This window comes from Mauremys reevesii, linkage group 1 (genome assembly GCF_016161935.1).
Source record: "Mauremys reevesii isolate NIE-2019 linkage group 1, ASM1616193v1, whole genome shotgun sequence".
Taxonomy (NCBI): domain Eukaryota; kingdom Metazoa; phylum Chordata; order Testudines; family Geoemydidae; genus Mauremys; species Mauremys reevesii.
The window spans coordinates 93,162,001-93,183,576 of NC_052623.1; the positions used below are offsets into that span (position 1 = coordinate 93,162,001).

Consider the following 21,576-nt stretch of genomic DNA (forward strand, 5'->3'; position numbering starts at 1 on the left):
TAAAGGAGTGGTGGGTGAGATTCTGTGGCCTGCATTGTGCAGGAGGTCAGACTAGAAGATCATAATGATCCCTTCTGACCTTAAAGTCTATGAATCAGCCTGCCTCAGGCTTTGCACATAACCCATTGCAAATCACCATCGAGGGATGTGCTTTGGAGACAGTTGAGCACTTCTGCTAGCTCGGTAGCCATTTTTCTCAAAATGAAAAATCAACAGTGAAATCCAGCACAGCATGCAGTGAACAAGTGCTTCCTTTCGGAAATTTTTCCGATGCATTTTGACAGATTGTGACCTATGGCAGAAAACCAAGGTCCAGGTCTATGAGACAACTGTTATTCCTACACTCCTTAGTGGATGCAAAACTTGAGTGATCTATCAACAGCACATCAAGAGTCTGGAGAGGTAGCACCAACCATGCCCCCAGAAGATCCTTTGCATCAAGTGGGAAGATCGCTGCACTAACATTAGCATCCTCACTGAAGTCAGTGTCACCAGCCTTGAAGCAATGATCCTCATGCACCAATGCAGCTGGGCTAGACATTGTGTGTGGATAGCAGACTCTCTCCTCCCAAAACAAATCATCTTCTCTCAGCTCACCCATGGTCAGAGATCCCATTGTGGTCGGAATAAATGCTACAAAGACACACTTAATGAGGATCTCAAGAAAACTGATGTAGACATCAAAAACCGGGGATAAGCAAGCCACCAACCAACTCCAATGGCACCACATCCTCCATCAGACAGTGGCCTGCTTTGAGGAGAAGCCCCTTGCCCTCAAAGCTTAAAAGAGAGAAGGAAAAAAATTTCTCTGAACAGGCAGTGATACATCAGGAAACGTCTGTACTTACTGTGGGTGGATCTGTGGTTCCAGGTTCGGATTCCTGAGTCATCTCAGGACCCATTTGTAAATCTGTGGTACAGATCATACTCAAATTGAGGGATTCCTTATAATGATATATATACTTGGGGATAGGCACTTTATAAATGCCATATTTGATTGGTAGTCATTCTATGACTTCTTGAATAATTAAGAGTTTAATGCTTGCTCTGAACTAAACATATATAATATTTGGTCTCAGTCAAATTTACCATGACTGCGTAGGTTTAGATAGTTAACCTGTTCCATACAAAAAAACTATTATATTCAGTGATAATAAGGGAGGTTGGCAAGCCAGGCCTGTCAGGCACTTTTTCAATCATGTGGGTGTATTATTTAAAACTGACAGCATACCATATTCCAGTTAGAATGCAACCACATGGTCTCACAGTTTCATATGAAAAAAATAGCCACAAAATTTCCTTTAAAATTCAATCACACATCACCAAGTTTATAAGCTCATATTTTATTCAAAAGTATCACTGTTCAAAATGCAATTGGACTGGTTACATTATGGGTGTATTTGGCCTGTTTTGCTTCCAAGCAGTTGAAGTCAGAATATAAAATCTATCTTTGATTTTCCTTTCCAAAAATAACCAACTATTAGAAATCAAGCTTGTTGTTCATGTGGTTGCCACCCCCCATGCTCTAGATTAATGGCAGATTAATTTATCTGCTACAAGATCACTTAAGTTATAAATGGATGTAGATGTATAAAAGAAATGCAAATAGTTAAGTACACTGAAGGCTTTTTCTTGCCAACTTCATTTGATTAATAATGGCACTTAAAATAAAATAGATCTTCCCCCTCCCCAATGCTGAAAACAGAACTGAAAAACCAAAAAACAAAATAACTCAGATTTAGCTTGGTTTTTACCTTTAAAGCCATATTTTCCCCTCAGTCACACCAGAAGAACCCAACTCATTTCATTGAGAAGAAGCAAGTGGTCATTCATCTTAAGGCTGACTTTCTAGGATTTTTTATTAATTCTTTTTTTGTTAACATGAAGTATTGAGATCCAACCTTAATTTTCAACCATGTTTGAAAATCACAGCTATCCTAAGAACCATTTAAGTAATTGATTTCCTTAGCTTTATTGCCTGTTACACCTTAGAGAAAGCTAATAGCTAATGTTATAGAATTTGTAATTAGCAATAAAAAATCTTAACTGATAGAACCACAGTATAAATGTGTATATTTATATATGTATTTACCTTTTGGGAGCCTGAGAGTTGTTTCCTCACTGAAAATTCAGTTTTATATGCCTGGTATTAGTTATTTAACAGAGTTACATAGACATTTGTACAATTTTGTAATGCTTGCAGGTGCAGAGTTTAATTAAATTCAAAGGTATACATTCAGGTCAAGATGACACCTTTCTCAAGGTGCAAGGTGTATTTGCTTTTCAAATACAGACAGTTATTCTGCCAATCCAGCATTATTCCCCTTAAGCTTTTGTGGTGTAAATGTAGAAGGGAAGGTGTTTGGAGGTAAAATGGTATTTAGCAAAATCATATGTATGTTGCAAGGCATGGAATCTATATATGTTAAATAACTATGCTGTGTTGAAATAAAAACAGCTGACTACTGAGGAAAGGCTTTATATAATGCCTTTCAGTTGAGGATCTGTAGAAGGGCCAGTCACAACTGCAGTCCCTGCAATTTAGGAAATGAGGCAGTGCCGTGGTGCTGTTTCCTATATTCTTGCTCCCAAAGTTGGCCATCCACATGAGGGGTTGGGTAGTAAGATGCAACACATAAAGGGGTGCACTATGGCTACCCCGTCAGAGAAGCCATCTTATTTATATTTATCTATTTAAGACCTCGCAAGTAACATCAATAAACATCCATCAATAAAAAAAACAAATATGCAATCCAAATACTAATTTGCAAATTACAGAAACCAAGTAGTGTCAACCCAAAACATTCAAAATTTGTCTGGCCCCTCCCCCCTTCCCTCCAAATCATGAAATTGGCTTAAAAATCATGATATGAGATTACATTTAAGATTCTTTTTATTTACCTTCTGGATTTGAAACTTTAGGTGTGCTTGACTCATTTTAAAGCTTTTCTCTACAACCATGAGGACTAGAAACTTACTTTTTTATTTTATTTTTAATAAAAGCTGATATTCTCATGTATTCCCATGGATCCAGGGAGAGGGCCTTAAGAAATATACTGAATACCAGAAGAGCAGAAATTGAGAATATGAGAATAGTATTAAAACTGGAAAGGAGACCAGGAAAATGTCCAAATACATAGCCATTGAAAGCTAGAAATAACCAGATCCAGTATATAGTCCTTCATGTGAATCAAAATGGAGCCAAGTTAAGTCAAACAACTTAACAACTGTACACACTGCTGAGAATATCTGTGTAAGCTCATCTATGTGCATATTAAAAAGCTCCAGTAAGAAAATCTTAAAAATTGCAAGTGCTATTGTTGACAACTCCTAGAAATGGGACAGATATTGAAGTGGAAGCCAGGGAGGTAATAGATAATTGCAAAAGAACAAAAGTGCCATACAGACAAGAGCTAAGTACTCAATATCTGAAACTACTTGAATGTGTTATGATTACAACAGAAATATATTTAAAATAGAATACTGTCCATCTTAACTGAAATTGTTGTGAAAAAACAACACAAGTAATCTGGTGGAGAGGATAACGGACATTGACTCATCCTCATTCAACTTTGTTTACATCAGGACTCCTTGACATAATGTTGTCAAATATTCAGCAGCAGAGGTCTCCTGGTGAAAGAGATTTATGTCCCCAGGAACTAGTTGAAATGCTAGCATGATGGCCATCATCTTGGTCAATACTCCAGAAACTGAATCGGGGACCTCCAGAGTTAAAAAAGCCTAAGCCACTGCAACTTGAGCTAATGCTCAAAAGCTGCTGATTGTAGAAACTCATAACCTCTGTGGTTTGGCACAGAGGAGGCCCTGTAACACATTTGCCAGTGGGATACATGCTACCTCTACTCAATGGAAGGTCATCCTGAGCTGTTTGAGTCCCTGATGGATCCATACTTATGTGATGGTTGCCATCTTGACTGACATACCAGCTTTTACCTCCTACAGTTCAAGCATGCCTGTTTTTATTATCCATACAAATGCCAATTTTTATTTATATTTGCAAGGTGCTTAAATTTTGGCATATCACTGGTATATCATAGTTGTGAATTCCTCAACTGAAAAATTACCTTTGTAGATCCAGTTCTGTGTTTTGAGAAGCTAACAATAGCAGAGAATCTGGAATCACACTCCCTCCAGGTATGGCAACCTCTCCACCCAGGATCATAGGAGCTGCTGTTTCAGAGTATTGTGACTTTTATTTAGCCATTGACAGTGCCCAGGAGAAATAGTTCAGTAGAAAGTACTAGAAAGCCTACATTATTCAGAGTCTTGTGAAGTTTCTTTCTGACTCATTATCTAGTGGTTATTTTAAGCCCTGGGTACATCTGGTCAAAAAGTTTCATCAATATTTTAATGAAAAATGTTTTTGTTTTATGACAAGCTGTAGCCTAAACACATGATACAACCTTCCCTCCCTCTGACATACTGCCCCCAGCCAAATGACATTTGCTTCTCTGCAAGTTTCCACGCCAGCAATAAGAAACCATCTCCCCCATTCAGCCATAGAAGAAAGTGAGGAATTAATTAAATGAAATGTGTGTGTGGAGAGAGGAAATAAAGAGTAGAAAATCTTGTGGGAAAATATAGAATTGATGGATTTTGGAAGGAGGAAGATATTTTATATCACATGTATTGGCAACTGAGTTGAAAAGCTTTTGAGGCATCCCCTTGTTAGAAATTTGGCAGCACATCACTATCTTAAAATATTCCATCCCTTCAGTAACAAATATAAGGTCCTTCTGACATCTTAGGCTATTGTGAACTTAAGTGATCAAGGGCCTGATTCTGCAAAGTGCTGTGTATTCTTACTTCTGAAGTGCTCAGATTCTTACAAGTGTAGAGATCTAGTCAGAGTGGGTCTCTGGGAGTAGAGGAGAGAATGTTGGGGAAAGATTGACATTATTATTTCTTTGTTCCAGATTTTAAATTATCCTTTGCCACTTACTTGACCTACTCGTTTGATATGGGGAAAGCTGTCAGAAATAATGGTGAGCTCTTATCCAAAAAGAGCATTTTTAAGCTTATGAACGAGGGCATTTTTAGAAGTCAAGTAGCAAAGTGATTCACATGTACCATGGCTCATAATCTTTGTGTAAATTATATCCAATATCATTTGGTAATTCCTAAATTAAAGTGACAAGTAATCTCTTCCCACATGGCATGGCTATTGTTATACATGACTGCGTGGGCACATTTAGCCGTCTTAGCTTCAGTGAAAAAGCAATGTGAGAAAATGTATTTTACAGACTACAGTACAAGCACAGGTGCTTCCTCCACTTTTACACTTACCAGATCTTTATTTATTATTTTAATGTAGGAAATGTAAGTTAGTATCATTGACACATCAAGTATCACTGACATAGTATGCTGTTCAGAGCAGGGTCTATGTCTTCAGATGTGCTTCGACAATACTTAGCAAAATGAGGCCCCAAACCTAATACATAAATTATATTTAACAACACCCCCTCTCCCCGATGTAATACTTTTGTTTTCTAGATTGGAGAATCCTCTATTAGCACATTTCTGTTCCGCATGCAGGTACATAGAAAAGTACACGTAGGTACATAATGCTTCCTGCAGCTCCTGTTGGTGAATAACAGCGAACTGTGGCCACTGCAGATGGTCAATGTAAACAAACTGTCTCATGGTCCACCAGCGGATTACCCTGACGGGCCACATACGGCTTGTGGGCCGCAGGTTTCCTACCACTGACATACAGATTGATCATATCACCCCTTAACTTTCTTTTGGATAAGTTAAGTATCCAAGATGGAGCTCGCTGAATCTATCAGACATGTTTTCCAACTCTTTCATCATTCTTGTGACTCTTCTCCAGAGCCTCTCCATTAAAAAAACACCCAAAACACTCTTACTGAAGAGTGCATACTTTTTAATTACACAATCACATACTCTTTTTTTCACAGGATCCCTGCATTGTGCAGTACACAGACAGACTGTGTTCTGGGAATGAATCAGGATTCTATAATTAATTAGGATGTTATCTGTAGAAATCATAGAAATATAGAGTTGGATAGTTCATGGTCATCCAGTTCCATCTTCCTGCACTGAGGCAGGATGAAGTGCACCTGTATCATCCCTGGCAGATGTTCATGAAATCCCTGCCATTGAAGGTTTTTAAGAACACGTTAGACAACGTTCCTAGGTAACTTGTTACAGTACTTAACTTTCCTTATATTTAGATTCTCTCCCCCCACCCCAATATCCAACCTGAGCCTAGAGACAAGGCTAAAGAGATTACCAATGGCACAGGGACAGGCCCTGTTGGACCTCTGACCCCAGAAGGGGCTTGTGCATTCATGCATATTGACTGTGTGTGACTTGGTCGGAGGCTGATCCACTGAGGACCCTTCTGACAAGGGCAACAGCTGTCAGGGGGCACCGCAAAGAGAGAGAGTGCAGGGTCACACCCATCCAATGGGAGGCACTCACGAGAGGTGAGTACACACCATCACAAGTACCCAAAATTAGTGGACAGTTTTGGGCTTCGTTTCATGGTGCCTCAGTTCCTGCATGTGTACAATGAGATTATTAATACCAACTCACCTCACGAGGATGTTAAGATAGCGCATTCATTAATATTTTTTGTAAAAAGTAGTACGTGATTCTGTAATGAGAGACTGTACCATAATATATTTGCACAATGAGGCCAAATTAAGGTTGCCCCTTAATTCTGGCATTTTCTAATCTTTGAGTATCTGACTCTGCAAAATTAATGTTCCTTTTATGCAATTTCCTAAGTTTTTAAAAGACTTAAATTGGAAAATACAAAATTGCTATTGCGTGGAACATCTGCCTCCCCAGATGCCCACACATTTTTGCCAGTGGGTTTCACAGCTATTTGCTGGACAGCCAAAGGCATGTTAAGATTCAGAAATACTGTGTTCTATGCCAGGTCCTGTAGAGGTGTGTTCTCTGATTACAGACCCTTCTGATTCTCTCTGTCCTCTTGTATTGCCACCACCCCAACTCTTGCCCCCCTCACACAATGCTATTACTATATGCTTCTCCTCCTGTCTCTGGCTCCTGCCACTTACCCTTGTTTCTATTTTAACCCCTTTGCTAAGGGCTCCTGCCCATTGTCATCCCCTCCCATTCTGCTTCTATCTTGCACTCCCAGCTCCTACCCCTCTCCTGTCCCTTCTTTCTGCTCCTGTCACTCTTTTCCTTCAGCTTTTCCCTCATACTCCCAGTTCTTGATCCTAACTCCTCCCCCAACCTCCTGTCCCTTTCTTTCCTCCCAACATTGCTTTCAGCCCCCACCCCAATGCATGAGTCAGGATGCCGCCTCCTCCTTCTCCTTCACACTGTCTGGGCACCAGCATGTTGATAATTAATAGTACAGGATAGACAGTCTTCCCGATCCCAACTCTTCTGCTTATAACTTGGTCAAGTTAGGCAAATTTTCACAGGGACAGCAATGTGCCATAATCAGTGGAAAAGAAGTCAGAGGGTCTTCAGGGACAATTATTGATTGGATACCAGGGGAACTGGAAACTGAAGAAGTTAGGCTGAAAACCACGGAGCCACAAACAGAGCAGTCCACAGGGATTAATAAAGTTCCACTTGTTCAACTTAACCTACATTCAGGTTCACTCTTTGCAAATGAAACATGGTGGCAGTTTCTGAGCTGTGAATTCTCTGATGTGCAGCAGCTGGTAGCAGGAGACATGGAACTCTTGTCTGAAGCCTCCCAGAGCCCAGGATTTCGCAGACACAAACCTAGGCCAGCAGTGGACCTGGTGGAAGGAGGCTTTTGTGCTGTAAACAGATCTGGCCAATCAAAATTTCAGGAATAAACTACTGTTTTCCCTCCCAGAATTAAAAAAAAATTATCAAAAACTAGTGAGCTAAACACTTGCGCAACCCCAAAATTACATGAAATAATCCTAGTGTTAATTATCTGTAAAGGGAAACAGAGCTTTCATCAAATTCACAATGGATTAATTTTTCATCCAGCATATTTTTCAGAAAGAATTTTTTGTAAGAATATTCCTTTCTTGACACCTCTTTAAATCCACAAATTACCATTTTATGACTTTAAAGTTATCTAGTAAAATACCCAAGTATGCCTAAAATCTATCTCCACCCCACTTGAATAATTTTAATGAAGTTATCTTTTATATTTTAATACTACTTTTTAAACTTAATGGCAGTTGACGGTAGCTGAACATAAACTAAGATTTAAAGCATAGATTAAATGAACCACATTGTTGGGGGATCATTCTCCCAGTCTTTAATGAGGGAAAACTCTGTTTGCAATTTTTTATCAAAACTTTGAAATGCGCTTCATTGAACTTATGCTTTAAATCCTAGTATGTCCTGACCATGTTATACAAATCAATTAAGAAAGTGTAGGTCCCAAAATAAAAAAATAAAATAAAAAAGCAACACTGACAGACAGTGCAGACACACTTTTTTCCATAGGAAATCAACAATAGAAAAGTCAATCTTAACCATAAGAACATAAGAACAGCCATACAGGGTCAAACCAAAGGTCCATCTAGCCCGGTATCCTGTCTACTGACAGTGGCCAATGCCAGGTGCTCCAGAGGGAGTGAACCTAACAGGCAATGATCAAGTGATCTCTTTCCTGCCATCCATCTCCATCCTCTGACAAACAGAGGCTAGGGAAACCATTCCTTACCTGTCCTGGCTAATAGCCATTTATGGACTTAACCACCATGAATTTATCCAGTTCTCTTTTAAATGCTGTTATAGACCTAGCCTTCACAACCTCCTCAGGTAAGGAGTTCCACAAGTTGACTGTGTGCTGCGTGAAGAAGAACTTCCTTTTATTTGTTTTAAACCTGCTGCCTATTCATTTCATTTGGTGACTCTTAGTTCTTGTATTATGGGAATAAGTAAATAACTTTTCCTTATCCACTTTCTCCACATCACTCATGATTTTATATACCTCTATCATACCCCCACTTAGTCTCCTCTATTCCAAGCTGAAGAATCCTAGCCTCTTTAATCTTTCCTCATATGGGACCCTCTCCAAACCCCTAAAAAATTTAATTGCCCTTTTCTGAACCTTTTCTAGTGCCACTATATATTTTTTTGAGATGAGGAGACCACATCTGTATTCAGTATTCGAGATGTGGGTGTACCATGGATTTATTTAAGGGCAATAATATATTCTCAGTCTTATTCTCTATCCTCTTTTTAATGATTCCTAACATCCTGTTTCCTTTTTTGACTGCCTCTGCACACTGCGTGGACATCTTCAGAGAACTATCCACAATGACTCCAAGATCTTTTTCTTGACTCATTGTAGCTAAATTAGCCCCCATCATATTGTATGTATAATTGGGGTTATTTTTTCCAATGTGCATTACTTTACATTTATCCACATTAAATTTCATTTGCCATTTTGTTGCCCAGTCACTTAATTTTGTGAGATCTTTTTGAAGTTCTTCACAGTCTGTTTTGGTCTTAACTATCTTGAGCAGTTTAGTATCATCTGTAAACTTTGCCACCTCACTGTTTACTCCTTTCTCCAGATCATTTATGAATAAGTTGAATAGGATTGGTCCTAGGACTGACCCTTGGGGAACACCACTAGTTACCCCTCTCCATTCTCAAAATTTACCATTTATTCCTACCCTTTGTTCCCTGTCTTTTAACCAGTTCTCAGTCCATGAAAGGACCTTCCCTTTTATCCCATGACAGCTTAATTTACGTAAGAGCCTTTGGTGAGAGACCTTTTCAAAGGCTTTCTGGAAATCTAAGTACACTATGTCCACTGGATCCCCCTTGTCCACTTGTTTGTTGACCCCTTCAAAGAACTCTTATAAATTAGTAAGACACGATTTCCCTTTACAGAAACCATGTTGACTATTGCTCAATAGTTTGTTTTTCAATGTGTCTGACAATTTTATTCTTAACTATATTGTTTCAACTAATTTGCCCAGTACCAACGTTAGACTTACCGGTCTGTAATTGCCGGGATCACCTCTAGAGCCCTTTTTAAACATTGGTGTTACATTAGCTAACTTCCATCTGTCAAAAGTGGGTGAAATTGCAAGAAAAAATACTAGTATCTGGAAATCAGAAAGAAGAAAAGAAGAATACAACAGGTCAAAAAAGCTTCACTAAAATTTGTGCAATTTTTATTTTGTCAACATTTCAAAAACTTTCATCCACTCTAAAGTGGCATGATAGGCTTGTTGAGTAATCCCTACTATCTTGCTAACAAACAAGAGAGCCCATCAAATTATAGTTAAACAAAGACATCTAGCAAATGTAATTTTTTTCCCTTTGAGCTTTCTTATCTTCAGCTCTGAAGGATGAAAAGTTTCTGCTGAGGTTGAGCCTGGAGGCAGATGGGCTGTCCGCTAATTTTGAGCAGCCAGATACCAGGGCAATAAGAAGAGCCCTGCAAGGGGTTCTGCATCTTCATGAGGCTTTAAAAACCTGTTTCAGTAATGAGCCACAGTAATGTGTGATGCTTATCTGTGCTGTGCCTTCCCATACCATCCATCCATTGGATCAATTTCCCTGTAACCCCCACCCCCAAACCCCTGTGAATGGAAAAAATAATGAACATTTCTTTCTCGAAGCATTTACTTTTATTATGCACACATGAAGAAACTGAAAAGAACAGAAAAATAAGTTAACCTTGGGCAAACATGAGGGGAGAAACAAAGTCAGCTTGTTTTCTAAAGCACAGTACTTTTGACTATAGAAGGTCTTGGAATGCGTGCCTTCTGTTTTTTGAACCTTCCCTGGAATTGAATGGAAGTGATATTGCACTCCCCTGCCCAGCCTCATGGAATATTTGGGGAAGGAGGATTGTGAAGAGGGTGATGCTTGCAGGCAGTTCTGCAGGACCTGCTGAGGGATCCTAGCAGCATCTCATCCTGTGTGTCACATTCTTATTCCTGGGATGCTCTCCTTCTCTCCATGTTGATGTCCAGATTCTCAGAGAGTGAAATCTTCCAGGCTCTGAGTTCTGTCTCAGCTTTCCTGAGGCATTCATTATCTTGCTGAACATGTCATCCCGCGTCCTCTTTTTCTGACTTCTTTATCTATGAAAGCTTCTTTCCCATTGTGGAAGATTCCCTGAAGGCCAAGCTTTCTGCTGTAAGGCGTGCAAAGAACAATGCAACCATCGACAGTGCAGACATTGTTTCTGCTGCAAGGTTGCTATTAAAAAAAATCCCCTTACTACACTCCACTGCTACCCAGAATATAATCAGAATCCCTAGCTATTCTATTAACTGGTTTTCTGTTTCAGCCATGGTGATTATGGCCCCGAGGCAAGGACAACAGGCTTTGTGATGTAACTTGTGCCAAACTAGCATCAGCAGTATAGTTGGGCATTTGAACAATGTTCCCTCCCCTTAGCAACATGGATGTTGCTTGTGAACAGGGAACAGCATTTATACTCCCAAATTGCTGTCTTCTTCCAAGGCGGCTTTGGGGGGGGAGAGACAGGAAATCTTCCCAGCCCATCCCTTAACTCTGCTCATAATAGATCGATACCAACCAAAGCAATGGCATGTTAGAGAAAGCATGGTTGAGAGACCCAGAATTCAACCTGTGTGTGGGGGTGGGGAGTGTGAATCATATGCTCTATTGTTTGCAGTGCAAGCACTTGTAATTAGAACTTTCCCCATTTCCCCTAGGTGACCTTATGTGATATCAGTCTCCTGAGGGTAACAGAGGCAACAAGGGAAACGATGCTGCAAGCATCTGGGTATAGACCTGGTCCTCATGATGCTGTGATGTTTACCCAGGGCCGGATTAGGGTTTTGTTGGGCCCTGGGCCAAAGCACGTGGAGGCCTCTCCCCAACCCTTCCATCTGCAGTCTCCTCCCACCTCATGCTCCAGATGGGGAAATGGGGCTCCGCCCACCCATCCAGCGCTCCTGCTAAGGGGTGGAGGCTGGGCATGGGGGCTTGTCCCATTCCACCCAGCTGGTGCTCTTGCTGCTCCCTGGCTCGAGCACTGGGCACGAGGAGCAAACCCCTGAGCCCCAACCCTGTTCCCCAGCAGGAGTGCTGAGCAGGTGGGCAGAGCAGGTCAGGGCGTAGGGGTGTCCATTTTTCCAGGGGTCCCCAATTGGCTGGAGCCCCTGAGCATGGGTCCTTTTGGCCCACTGGCCAATCTGCCACTGTGTGTACCACAACGATGACAGCAGAGTTAATACATGAGTGGCATGGCAAAATGTCCTACCATGGTGGAAATATGGCAGCCCTCCCCAGAAGCCTTCTGCAAAGGGTTGCAGAGTACCTCCATGAAAGTTTCCTAGAGATCTCTATGGAGGATTCCTGATCATCCATGTGTCTTTTCTGGGGAGCACCCTCTACATAGCTGGAGTGGCCATGGGGAAGCAGATACCACCACGTCTCATTTTTTGTTCTGATTATACATAAAATATAATAGCATGTAACCACTACAGTTTGATGGTAAATGCAAACTCATTAGAGGTGCCTTCCCTGGCATCACACTCTGCCACCATGCTGTCCCACAACTGGCTGGGCTCCATGGTTAAAAAAAAGCTTCTGGCTCTTGAGGAGAATTGATCCACTGCTTGCCTGTCTCCCATTCTCCTCCTTCTCTTCCTCATCCAAAATGTCTTCTTTATTGTTGCCTGACATGGCCCAGGACTCAGACTCCTGAGAGGAATCGATGCTGCATTTAGGGCTGGGGGTGGGGTCGCCACCAAGAATCACATGCAGCTCATTGGAAAAGTGGCATGTCTGTATGGCAGAACCAGAATGACTGTTCACCTCCCTTGTCTTCTGGTATGCTTGCTGAAGCTCCTTTATTTTCACATGGCACTGCTGCATGTGCCTGGTGTAGCCCTTCTCCCCCATGCCCTGCCCGATCTTTGCATAGTTATCAGTGTTTCTGCACAAACTCTTCTCCCCACACAGCAATTAGATCCACTGCCTCCTGTGTATTCCAGGCTGGAGTGTGTTTGGGGTATTGAGTCTCCATAATCATCTGTGCTCTCCATGATGATCAAACAGAAAATGGGATTTCAAAAGTTCCTGGGGTTTTACCAGGGGAAGAGCTGTTTCCTGTGTACCTGAATGTTGTGCAGTGGAATTGGAAAGACACTCCAGAGTGGTCACAGTGGAGCATTGTGGGACACCTACGGGAGGCCAGTTAAGTCAAATTACATCTACATTACCTCTATGTTGAACCGTGAACAGTGAAGTAAGTGCTATGCCTCTTGCAGCGATGGAGTACAGAAGTCAACATTACATTCGACTTAGGTCAGCTGAAGAGACCTGGTTGTGTAGATGCATACATTATTAGGTTGACTTAAGGCAGCTTCTGTAGACCTAAATTGGTAGGCCAGGTTGCTACTCCGGCACAAGTCTGCCCTTCTTAGCAATGAAGTGCTGCACTTAATTAAACCAATTATAATTGTAAGAAAAGGGAAAAAAATATGTATACTATCTCATTCAAAGTAATTAAATAAATAAATTGAGTACTTTTGCTATGTGAATTTTTTACTTTTGTTAATAGTATTGGGATACTAAGTATTGTGTGACTAATAATCAATTATTGCATTTAAGAGACTTTTTCCTTAGTGTAACATTTTTCCATCACTTATGTTTTAGCATCTATAATCACCTTGTCTTCTAAAAGGTCAGAGAAAGTAATTTTTCATGCAGCAAAGATTTTTCATAAAATGTGACAAACTGATTTGGTGCTCTTAAGGTCCTCAGATTGTAATCATGTGGAGTTTCTTGCAAACTATAATTATGTAGCATGCTTATAATTTCATCCAGCACAAACTTTGCTGTTAGCGTCTTATGTCAGGATTACTTTATACTTGGGATGCAAAAATGTATTCAGGTCATTTTTAACCCACAATTTAGTGATGAAAACCTTTAAACCTTCTTTTCTATTTATAATTCTGTTTTCGCTTTCATTCCTTATTTCTCCAGCGTTAGGTGTTTTAAGGGCATCCCTGCTGGCCTTCACTGAAGTTTCTATGCTAAAGAAAGAGCTGTTGAGAACACAACAGAATGTAAGTAATTTAGTTGGTAAATGGGCCAGCATAGGAGAAGGTTTTTTGGTGCTGCTGTTCAGGGTAAAACCCAAGGTCCTCTCTTTTTAAGAAATTCCAACTCAATAAGAGTTTGAGTACTCTTTTCATGATTATTGGTAAGTGTAAAAACAATTTTACAATTACATACTAGACTCATATTTGTAAGCACAAAAGAGACTCGGTAAAATTCTGACCCCACTTTGAAGTCAATGGGAGTTTTGCCATTGACTTTAATAGACCCAGGATTTCACCCCATGTTTAGAAGCTGGCACAAAAGAGAGAATATAGTTAGAATAACATAAATGCAGAAGACCTGTGAAGGAAAATAAAAAAGAATAGCCATGACAGAAAATGGATTTATATGGATTTGCCTCTACAGATGTGAGTGAGCTGAAAATGTGTTCATGATGTCCTGTTTAGTTATAAGGCATCTTTGTGTAGCTGTTCCTGGGAAAAACTTGCACGGCTGTTCATTAGTATTGTCAGGTCTTTGATCTGTAGACAATCACAGAGCTCACTAAAACCGATGGTTGTGCTAGTAGTCAAGCTTCTTTAGAGACTAAATGGAAGGAGCATTTAAATGTCCATCTATGTAGTGATAGTTGGAAACAATAGTAAGCCACCACCCAAGACAACAGGACATATAGTGAAGTTGAGCCATGTGGGCTGAATGGGTTCCCTGTGACTGATTTTAAAACACGGGGACTGGGGGAATGATTGGTTGCAGCTCTGTGTGTGAGAAGCAGAACAAATACACTGAGAGAAGCAGTCATGAAAGTGGCCCTAAGATGAAGTTTAGAGAGAGAACTATTTTTGTCACAGAAGACACTGAGAAGTCAGACTTGGATGTCTGAGCAAGGAAACTGCCTGCTGTTGTTTGTTCTTACTGTGTTCAGGAAAACAGGACCTTGTGTACATTTTTTGTAAATAAACAGGATTTCACCAAAGAAATAGCTGGCTCATGTAATCAGTTTCTCCTTCTAATGGAAACAACACAGCAAATCAAAAAATATTGGCTAATCATTTTGGACAAAAAGGGGAACAGTATTTCCACATGTATTCTGAAATAATTATAATTAAGAATTCCACAGATTTTTTTCAAATTTTACATGAAATCCATGTGAAAAGCTTAGCAGAAGTTGCCCAGAATTTCATTCAGATTTCCAGTTGCATGATAGAAAACACTTTTACATTCTGAAAAAAAACCTTTCCTTTCATATCCTCCTATGCATGAGATCTGTCATCCTGCCCAATTCAGATCTCTACCTCTAGCTAGGCTTAAATAACAAACTAACATAGGGACTTAGTTTCTTGGCCAATAAATACTCAATACAGTTCCCTCTATTTAATTGGGAATACATTCACTGTAGTAAAATTAGTGACACTCGCTAGCACTGGTATTACTTAGGGACTCAGGTCTTTCAATAAACTGATTATCAGAGGGTAAATACGGAAGAATATCTTTACAAATGTCAAAATATTTAAGTGAACTTGGCATAATTGTGCAAATGTTTAAACTACATTTTTGCTATAGATCAAAATAGGTTTTGATTTTTTCTTATTTTAACCACTAATTTAACATGGCTTTGTTATAAAATTGAAACTTAACATTTTCAAAAATCTTTAGTGAGATAGGATTTTGGGGGAAAGTACAGTTGTAGTTTAAAATCATTCAATAAGTGCCCACTTTACCAGGTAAATGTTGATCACCTTGCAGAAACTGTAACCATGTTTGGTTAAAAGACCACTTGTTCATACCAGGTCTATGAACATATTTATTAAGATGAAAACAATATATACTGTTAACAGATTACCAAGGGATGTGGTACATTATCTGTGTCTTGTTCTCTGTACATCAAGGTTTGATGTCTGTCTTCAAGATATGGTCAAGCTCAAGCTCTAGAAATTGAGCTAGATACAGAAATCACTGTGTAAAATTTCCCATGGCTTCTGTTACATAGGTAGTCAGTCTAGAAGACCACAATGGCTTTAAAACCTAGAAATGTATGAAGTTACCAATCTCTAGGGTCAAAAACAACTCATCAGAAATGTAGAGAGAGGGCAGAACCATGGCTCTCATCGCCTCTGCACAAGGAGCACTCTTTTTTTATAGGTGCAGCAGCAATAGTGACCATATTGCACCTGAAGCAGGGGGGATATTGTCCAGACTTGCCAGAGGAAGGTAGCAGTGTTTTATGGGTGTGGGAGAAGGATGTCAGAAACTGCTGCAAAAAGGTAGTTGGAGGGTCAACTTGGTGACACTTATGCACCCCCAGGGAATTTAACAGTGGCAGGTTTTAAAAGGTGCAATCCCTGGCATAAGAAGCCCTTTCTCCAGGCAGCAAGCAATGTAGCAGCAGGGAGCAGAGGATACACTAGGCAGCATGACACCACATGGATGCAGGAAATTGAGAGTGGAGATAGGAGAGGGGATTTCCTACTTCTCTGGGAAGGGACAGGCAGAGCCAGGGTAAAAGGAGGAGACAGGGTTGGTGAGTCAGCAAGTAAGATTGCAGGTGCAGGATATGATCACCAGGGAGGAGGAAGGGAGCTTTCCTTCCTCACTTCACAACCCTGCTGTGAATAGAGGCATTGGGGGTCTAGTTTCACTTTTTCTCCTTCTGTGTCAGATTAGGGCTGGGAAGAAAGTTTCTTCACTGTGAAGGGGGAAAACAAACACTGCACAGGGCAGTGAAAGTGGGATTGAAGAGGAACATTGTGACCCAGGGATAGGATCATTGCAACAGGGGTAAGGGCTTGTTACCAGGATGGGGCTGGTGGATCCTAGGGTGGTGTGTTGTGTCCTTCAAGGAAGCATCATAGAAGGAGGATGGGGATGTTCCTAGGGAAGCAACCACACATGCAGATGAGCTGGCTTTGTTTGCTAGTGGGACAGTCAGCAGTGATTTGCTGCAAGTGGTCAGTGATGTTGTTTCTGAGGTTGTTTCAACATTATGGGACTTCCGAAGTGTACTTGGTCACCCAGAAATGGGACATCTTTCTCCACTGAACACAGGAGATGGGGGTGACTTTGATTTCAGGAGTGAATGTGATCTGCAACAGACATCATGTGATTAAAATCTGACCATGCAAATCATTGTTGATACCACTGTTATATAATTGCAACAAATCTTATACAAAGTGTGTCAAGTAAGGTGTCGATAGAAATGGTATGATTTGCTGGTTATGATTATGCTATTTGTATTCATGTACCATTTTGGTATTTGAAGTTAGGACTGCTGGCTCTATACCTATATTTCAAAATGTTTGCTCCTGGGTAGCTCGCACAAGGTAGTTAGCCAGCACATCTTAGAGTGACTATTCAAATTGAGTGGCCCATCAAAAGAACATTTACCTCACAATGGAAGATGCCCACCTACTCTGAATGGACTTTCCTGTGAACCTGCTGTTTGAGGTATAGGTAATGATTTCCTGCTATGACTAAGTGGAATCAGGCATGGACATGTGATATGCCCATGTGACTCCAAACTCCTTTTTATATCTGTGATGTTCCACTAGCTGTGCTGAAGGCTTTTTTTTTTGAAACAATGGATTTCCCTCCACATGGCAGAAGCTATAAAAGGCATAGGAAACATCTCCATTTTGCCTCTTTCCTGCTCAAGCCTCTGGACTATGGACTTATACTAATGGGAGCATTCTAACCAAGGAATTGAGGACCTTCCAATGATTTGGAGTCAACCAGAGACTTTACTTAAGCCAGCGGTTTATTCCATCACTGCTACAAGGCTGAACCAAAAACTTTGCATTTATTCTATGTATTTGATTCCTTTCACCAATTTGAGCTCTCACCTTTCTTTATTTATAAAAAAGAAACCTTTAAATTTTAGATACCAAAGAATTGGCAACAGCATGATTTTTTGGGTAAGATCTGAGTTGTACATTGACCTGGGTGTGTGCCTGTCCTTTAGGATCAGAAGAACCTTTTATTTGATTAAATTGGTTTTAAAGAACCACTCATCCTAAAGTCTAATGGTTTTGGTGGTGATGCAAGGACTGGAATGCCTAGGGAAACTGCTCTTCTGAGTTTTTCGCCAGTGTGGTGAAACATAAGTTTACTTTTATTGCTGGTTTGGTATATCTCATGGGAGAATAACTTCCAGTTTTCAGGTGTAACTGCCGTATTTCTTAGCAGTTTGTCAGGAATTTGGTATTCTCAACTGTGACCTATGGAGGCACGGTTACAGGGGCATAGGTGGCACAGGTGATACCCTGACACACAGTGTGGCAACTAGTGGTGGTTCCAGGGGCCTCAGTAAGGTGTAGGTTTGAGCTCAAATTGCCCCCCTAGGACTTTAATTGGAGAGGACAAGAGTGGGCCTGGATGGGTAATAAATAGGCAGGGACTAGGAGCTGGAAACCCTGAAGCCATATCAGACACATCAGGGGACACTAATGGCATTACACAGGTGCTGTAAAATAATATGCAGCTTTTGCAACAACTTTGGGCATTCAGGGGTGAGGGGACCTGGACGGGGTAACAGGAGGACATGAATTTGGGAGGCAGGAGAAGGGCAGATGGGGTAGACCCCTGCACTGGTATGAGATCCTGCAGCAGGGATGAAACCCCTGGGCACATTTTGACTCACTAGTCCTGGGATAGGGTTGAGGATTGGAGGGGGAGAAGCTGTGGGACAACAGGGCCCTTTGGATGCCCCATCAGTCAGTCCTGAGTAACTTACGCTTGGGTGGCTGACGCGATGGGAGATCACCTTCTTAATATGACTAAGGATGGATAAAATCCTGAGAGGTGAATATGTGGACATATTATCTGTGTTGCACAGGGAGATGTTGACTGATAGTAACCCTGGGTAGAGCAAACAGAATAGGGAGCTGCACAAATGGCCAAGGATACCTAGAATTTGAGGAAATTGGGAGGCTGTCTTCCTTATCTGTGCAGGTGTTTAAGAATATGGATATAATCAGGTGGACTTATAATACAATCGGGGGCATGTCTTGGTTTAATTACGATAAGCAGTTTTGATTGAGGGCAGCAACACAAAGTGGGATCCAGTGGGACACACCTCATCACATGCTGTAATTGGAGTGGATGACTCCACAGGAATTCACATGGATAGTGAAGGGCCTGAATCGTGTAATAATAACAGTATTTTTTATAACAGCAGCAGTAAATTCAGGCCCGTTTGTGAGATGTTTTGGGACCCATTCAGCCCGTTCTTGCCAGAGAAATAGGGGACAGTCACAACGGGGAAACAGGATTGGAAGTGTGTCAAGTGCCAACTGCAGGTTTAGCTTCACTGGATCAGGTCATAGGGTATGGAATGCAAGCAGCAAGGGGGACAAGCTGAGGGCAGTGCAATGGACACATGCACAATCACCAGTTAGGCCAGAGGTGTTAAGGGTTCTGCTATGGGTTTACCCTCACAACGCTGATGGGACATATTTGTGGGAGGGGTTTACAGTGGGATTTTGGATACTCTTTTCGGGGAGTAGGGTATGACACGAAAAAAAAAATTGCAGTCAGTAGTTGGGATGGGCCATATTCAAGAAAAGATTACACAGGAATTAAAATAGGGTAGGGTGGCAGGGCCATTTAATCAATTATCTATAGATAACTCACGGGTTTCCCCACTGGTTCTCATCCCCAAGAAGACTCCAGGAGAATATTGATTGATTCATCATCTTGCATACCCATGATGTGGCTCTGTTAATGATGGAATGGACTAGTGCTGTGTTCTGTGCACTATTACTCTATTCACTAAGCCATTTGAATGGGTAGGTCTTGTGGTCCAGGGCATTAATGGCTAAGTGTGATATCAAGTCTGCTTTTTGACTGCTGTCAGTGTATCTGTTGGATTTCAACCTTTTGGGTTTCTCTTTTGAGGGATAATTTTATTTTTACAAGGCTACGCCCATGGGCTGAAATCCTGTTCAGCATTTGAAAAATAGAGTACAATGTTGCACTGGACAGTGGTGCGGGCAGCTGGACTATGCCACACAGTGCATTATTTAGATGACATTTTGTTTGTGGGACGAGCAGGGTTGGATGAGTGTTCAGCTGTTGGGCACATTTTAAGCCCTGGCTAAGCATTTAGGGGTATCCCTAGTGAAAAAGAAAAGAGAGAGCCCTTCCACTAGATTGATTTATCCGTGGATCAAGCTAGATACAAGGGCGGGCATATCACAGCTCCTTCAGGATAAGCTTCAGGAGCAATTGGGATGGCTTTGGAGAGCTGTAGGAGCCAAGAAACTCACACTACGAGACCTTCCAGCTATTATGGGACACCTGAACTATGCCTGCAGGGTTGCTGCCCTGCAGCAGGTATTCTGTACCTGCTTTATGGCAGCAACAGTGGGAATAGCCAGGCCACACCATTACATACAAGTTACTAGAAAGATGAAGGAAAACTTGAAGGTGTGGGAATGGCTTTTGAGTCAATTTAATGTGGTGTCGTTATAGAGGAAGGAATGGTTATTAGAGGTGGGTTTGAAAATCCATTCAGATGCTTCAGGGGTATTGGTTTTGGGGTGTTTTACCAAGGCAGGTGGTGTGCCCAGAAATGGCCCACCATCTGGATGTAAAACAGGGTAATGTGTGACATGACTTCCCTGGAACTTTTTCCCATTTTAGTTGCAGTGGTTATTGGAGGACCTGAGTTGGCTAATAAAAGGGTGTATTTCTTGTGTGACAACATGGTGATGGTTCATGTTCTCAATTGCCAAACTTCCAGATTACACAGGATTATGAATTTAGTGAGGGCATTTGTGCTAGAATGTTTAAACCTTAACATCTGTTTATTCCAAGCATGTTCTCATGGTGGGTAATGGAATAGCAGATGCCTCGTCTTGTTTTCAGTTTGACAGATTTGAGGAGTTTACATCAGGAGCTAGCAAACAAGCTGAGTGGATGCCACTGGTGCTATGGAGATGTACGTTGTATGATGTTGTTAGTGGCATGGAGATCTTTGGCTCTGGTCCTGTGGCTGAGCTGTGAAGGAAGTTTTACTGAGTTCTTCCAATTTCAGGATCCTGAATGCTGGTCATCGATATGGCCCATCACAGCGGGGCAGGTTCTGTGGTACATGGTCATTGGCAACCTGGCTTCTGGTGTCCTCGATGATCCTGGCATAGTGCAAGGGACAACTGAGTTCTTTCGGGAGGATGGGGGTTCACCTGTCAGACTTGGGGGCTGACGTTTTTGGCTGCTATAAAAGTGGCCATTAGGATATGTCTGGCAACACAACTGGGTTTGGGCGGTGGAAGACAACCAAGCAGATGTCGAGTGGAGGTACTCCATAGATAAGGCATCCAGTGACCAGATAAATGGCCTGATAAAGGACTTAAAAAGGAGGTGCTGGTTAAAGGAACAGAACAGGGGTGCGGTTCATATGATTGTTAGGGCAGGGAGCCAATCTCCCCTTCTTATAGTCCCCTAGATTGATGGTAAGGTCCAAGCCATGGGTTGACTGAGGAACATGGGTGGAAAATGAAGGGGGGCTGGTGGAAGCCCGGGATAGTTATTTGCAGGAACATGGAGTTGCCT

At 41.4% G+C, this 21,576-nt stretch overlaps 1 long non-coding RNA gene across 1 annotated transcript in view; it reads left to right on the plus strand.

The window, feature by feature from the left end:
• The window catches only part of LOC120390343, a 71,181-nt gene that overhangs the window by 15,685 nt on the left and 33,920 nt on the right, over positions 1-21,576 (plus strand). The window contains exon 3 of the long non-coding RNA XR_005591066.1: positions 13,951-14,033. This is a non-coding gene — a long non-coding RNA (uncharacterized LOC120390343). The remainder of the gene's footprint in view (positions 1-13,950; positions 14,034-21,576) is intronic.